Source organism: Meleagris gallopavo, chromosome 3 (assembly GCF_000146605.3).
Source record: "Meleagris gallopavo isolate NT-WF06-2002-E0010 breed Aviagen turkey brand Nicholas breeding stock chromosome 3, Turkey_5.1, whole genome shotgun sequence".
Taxonomy (NCBI): Eukaryota; Metazoa; Chordata; class Aves; order Galliformes; family Phasianidae; genus Meleagris; species Meleagris gallopavo.
The window spans coordinates 53,395,081-53,400,241 of NC_015013.2; the positions used below are offsets into that span (position 1 = coordinate 53,395,081).

The window sequence follows — 5,161 nt, forward strand, 5'->3', positions numbered from 1 at the left end:
GTGGATTGGCCTTACCACAACGCTGAGATGAGAAGCGCAGGCAGAGAAGCGCAGGCGAGAAGCGCAGGCAGAGAAGCGCAAGCGAAGCAGCGCAGGCAGAGAAGCGCAAGCGAAGCAGCGCAGGCAAAGAAGAGAGCATCAGGTGACCTTGCCGGGAGTTATATCTCCTCGTTGACCGCAAAGCCCCTGGGAACGTAGCTGCTCTTCTCCTCTGGACAGGCACCCGGAACTTGAGCATCAGCAGTCAAACCCCCAGTGCATTGCATGATGTTATGATGTGGAATACCGATAATGAAAAATCATGAAACCATGACAGGTGGGATAAGGTGATACAGAATGGCTTTTCTTGTATGTTTTTCAGTGCCCCCCTCGCAGTTGATACATTTAGTTCTTCTGAAGGTATAATCAGCTGGAATAAATGGAGTGATACAGTATGTTCTAGTACAGTTGAAATTAGTTAGTAATTCTGTGGTAGACAGAAAGAATATACTGTGATATCAAATGCCCATAACCAATGAGAAATTGAGTGTTATTTAATGCTGAGTCAGTGTAGACGGTGCCTTCTTTGAATTCCAGATGGATGTAGAGTATGCTCCAGTATCTCTGGAGCATAGCATGCTGGTTGCCTTTGTTGGCCACATTCCTATGTCTGAGGAGTGTTGTAAACTTGAACTGTTGGATGTCTTTGCATGTTGTTTTCAGAAAAAGATGAGAATCCTCCTTGGATTTCTTGGCCAGTGTTCTGCCTGCTAAAGGCAGGCAAAATGTCTAGTTGTTTCAGTAATCAGGTAGGCTCTAGAGTATAACTTTTTCACAAATCTTCTTAGGTGTACTTTTTTATAAACATCTGCCCAGGGGTGAAGGCCTTATCTCTTAGTTTGGATAGGAAAACATTCTTCAGCAGCTCACTGTAACAGGAATATATCTTAGAAAAATGTACTCCAAGTTGTTGGATCCAGACAAATTCACTGTGGCCAAAATAATCTTTGTGTTATTAGCTGTATTTAGGGGAAATTATGGGGGATGTAGGAGGCTGTGGGGGACAGCGAAGGGCAAATGTTATCTCTTCCAAAGAAGGAAACTGAAGGTGGAAATGGACAAAAAATCAAAGAGGTTATGCAAGTGGGAGTCTAACCTTGGTATCCAACAATACTGAAATTATGAAAGAATTAGTAAGTTCCTGGAGCATAATAAACTGATGAGAAATAGCCAGCATAGATTTGTCAAGAACAAATTATGTCAAACCAAATTGATGTATTTCGTTGAAGGATAGCTGGTCTAGCGGCTAAAAAAGAAGCAGCAGATATGATACAGCTTGACCTTAAAAAGACTTTTGACATAGTCCCCATATGACACAAAAGTACCCAAAGGAAATAAGAACCTAGGGAAATTAGTATAAAGTGAGTGCACAAGTGGTTGGAAATTTGTAATTAGATTTACAAAAGTTTGCTATCATTCTAGGAGGACGTATCAGCTGGGATTCTTAAAGTCTATCTTCAATCAGACACTGTGCACTATTTCTTGTAATGACCTACCTGGAGCAGTAGAGTGAGTGTGTGCAATTTGTAGATGGTACAAAGGTTGAAACAGTTACAGAGAGGAGTGCTTGGAGAGCAATTTCTAAATTAAAAAAGCAGCTCAATTGCAGTGGTAGTAATTGATGTCCAAATGATTTGAAATCAGTTAGAGGAAACTCCAGTAATTGTAAGTGCTATAGCAAGGAAGCATATAATCAAATAAAATATGGAGCATAGTTGAATGGACAGAAATATTTTGACAGAGGATCTACAGTTGCAGTGAACCACAAACTAATTGGAGTCAGCAATATGATTGTTAGAGTGCATCTGACTAGGACTTGGACTGGAAACTCATTACCCGGAGGTGGTGGCATCTGCAGGTTGCACCCTACGTAGGGCATGGTACTGGAACAAATGTGTTACTGAGCATGTGAGAGTCCAGCCCTTGGGAGATACCCAAATATCAAAAAAGCCTAGAAAATACAGCTTCTAAGAAAGGGTTGGATGCACATACTTTCAGGCTTACAAGAGGGGAAGAGAGGTGAGGCCAATTGTCATGTTTGTTCGCCAGCTCCTCCACCCTAATTAAGTTGCTTCTGAAGCATAGGAAAGTTTATGCATGATAGAGGGGACATCATAATGTGCTGTTAGAAAGCAAAGCTTGAAATCTTCCCTGTAGTCTTCAGTCTCCGATTATGGCAACAAAATTATCTTTAACACATTCTGTATCTCCCTAAAGCATTTTCCTTCTGTAACTGGGAATAAAACACTGGAAAAATGTATCCTTCTAGACAAGATGGAGCATGCTTTCCTGCGTGCAGGTTACTTCTGTAGAAGCACAGGACTCATGAACAGCATGCTGATGGACATAGAAACTAGAAGCAAGTTGATTTCTTGTTTTTTCTTGTTTTTTGCTCTATGTGTTTTATGTTTTGTTCTGTGTGTTATATTGCATTTCACTGAGCTCTCTTTCAGATTTAGTACACAACAGTAGGGCTTGGATTCCTGCAACACCTTTTAGTGCCATGTTTGTCAAAACCCCATGAATAACCTTGGTCTCCCATAGCAGTGGGAGAGCGGCAACATTTCATCCTAGAGAATTCCTTATTTATCCCAGTGTTAAAGTTTTGCTCTTCAGTCCATCAGAGCATCATGCATCATATCTATGCAAAATGATCTGCCTGTACACACGCACATCTGGAAGCACAGGTGCATACATGCTAACACACAGGTCTTCTGATCAAAGATACTTACAGTAACAGTAGCCAAACCCCAAGAGAAATTTTAAAAGCGAGAAAGTAAAATATATTTCAATTTAGCTGTCTATGGCCAGAATGCTGCAGTAAGAAAGAAAAACTAATATTGAAATTTCTCTGCTTTTGGCCAGTCTTATCTTAAGACGTTATTAACATGGTTTTTTTTGTACTGGAAAAGTTGCAGTTACTGCAATCCATTAAATACAGTAATTAAGAAAAAAAGTGGCATTTTGCAATTGGACGATTGAGGTTTGATGAATTGTATGTTTTTTAATCAACAGGAAAACAATACTTCTGAAAACAAAATTTGTGTGTCCCATTAATACCTATAAATAAGCAGATTTCCATAGGTTATTGAAACTGCCTCATGGCAGGCACGGAGAAAAACAATTTAACTGTTATGGGGAAGTTTTACCAACTTGGCAATATTTATATCATACTCTACCTGCAAACTGTTCAAACTTCCAGCTCTCCATTTGTGAGAGAAGGACATTTTGTTTCTCTTTTCTATAGTGAAGGCTTTATAGTTTGCTTTTCGAAAACAGGAGGGAAAGCTAATTCTTGACTTCACATTTCTGAAGTTTTCTAACATTTCTTTAAAGCTCTGTGTTTGTTTTTTTTTTCATTCAGTCTAGGCTTCTTGAATTAGTTTCTCCAGACTGTTCTGTAATAAATGGTAGGCTTCAGTGATTACCTCTTCTTAGTTCTCCTGTCTTATTAACTAGCTCTCCCTCCAAGAACAATGAAGTAGAGCAGAGCAAACTGCTGGCTAGGGCTGCTCCAGCTTTCTTGAAAGGCAAAGGGTAAGTTAAAGAGAGCATATGTTTGTAGCTTGCACTAACACAGCTAAAACAAAAACTTCTTCTTACTTCCCCCTGTTTTTAATATATCCTGTAAATATATTTCCTGATAAGATTCTAGCAACCAATTAACTCTGTGAGCTCTATAGGGCATGCTTAAGTGTATTTATGTGCACCTGAGCGCAAGGTCTTCATCAGACATTTCCAAGCAAATCCAGCTTGCGATTTCAGTATGTTAATAATCTGTGTAATGGAGATACATTTGATGTATTTAAATCTACAGAATATAATGAAACAAATAGAGCTGACCTTGCAATCTGCTTTATTTTAAAATTAATGTTTCTGCATAGCCCCAGTCCCTGGCCTGATGTGGCATCTCACCAATTTCCATGGCTGGCTCTGTACCCGAGTTGGGTTCTACCATCCTAAGCCATTAAATACTTAATATGTAATTTACAGCAATAACAAAACAATTTCTGCACTTGGTATCTTTTTTCTAAGAGCTCTTAATTTTTCGTTCCTACACTCTCATTTCGCTATCTCACTTGCTCCTGCTTTCTCTGTTTATTTCCCTCTGTCTGTCCGGACTGCACCCTCTCTCCCCGACCCTGTTCCAGGTTACAGTACAGCCTCGATGTTGCAGACAGGCTGGCCGATGAACATGTGCTCATTGGGTTGTATGTCAACATGCTGCAGAGCAACCCCGCACGGTTAGTGCAGGTTTGGCACTTTGGGGTGATCCAGGAAAGGGACGCTGGTTGGCCACGTGCTCTCCTCGTGGCTACCCACGAGGCAGATTTCTATGAGCACTAACCTGAAGGGAACGTGTATGCTTGTGGGGTATGTCCTCCCGGAGCTGCTGAAGGTATTGCTGGTAGCAAGGTATTGCAAATAAGTATTTGAATAAAGAGTGACTTTACAAATTGGTTTGGAATGCCACACACCTGTCATTGAGGAACTTGACAATGGTCAAGTGTTCACACAATGACTTGATAATTTTTAAGATGATATATAATTCATAGCTTCGGCTTACCTTGATAATAAAAGTGGTAGTAATATGTAAATAATGCCAATAATAGGAATTTGCTTATTAGCCTGGTGAAGGAAGGAATTAATTTCAATTTTTACTTATGCCAGGCATTGTTTTTACATCTACCTGATTTCTGCTTTGTTTGTATGTATCTTGTGTATATATATATATATATATATATACACGCACCTTATATTTCATTCAGATTCAGGTATGAAAGGTTTTTAAATGTGCCTTGAATGTAGTTCATTATTTCTGAGGGAGGGACTATGGAGCACAGGGCTCCATGCTATTTCTAAAGTTATGTGCTCTCCTAATGCTGGTGGCTAATGGCCTCACAGCTGTTCCTACTGCTACTGCTTGTGAGGTTTTCCCAGGTTAGAAACTCCCTGTATACTGTTATGCGTAGAGAAGGCAATAAACAGCTTTTTCTCTGCAACCTCAAAAAATTGATTTCTGTGTGTAGCTCCTCTCTCTGTGGAGCAGAGAATCTGTATTTGTTGTTCTGGATCTGCTTCTCTACTCTGCATCCCACTAGAATTTACCAGTGGGAAGAAA

General features: G+C 39.9%; 1 long non-coding RNA gene across 1 annotated transcript; it reads left to right on the plus strand.

Annotated features, from left to right (window-relative positions):
• Positions 1-323: 323 nt before the first annotated feature.
• Positions 324-5,161, plus strand: LOC116216470. The gene is made up of 2 exons (XR_004159253.1): positions 324-3,576; positions 4,191-5,161. It is a non-coding gene; the product is annotated as an uncharacterized LOC116216470 (long non-coding RNA).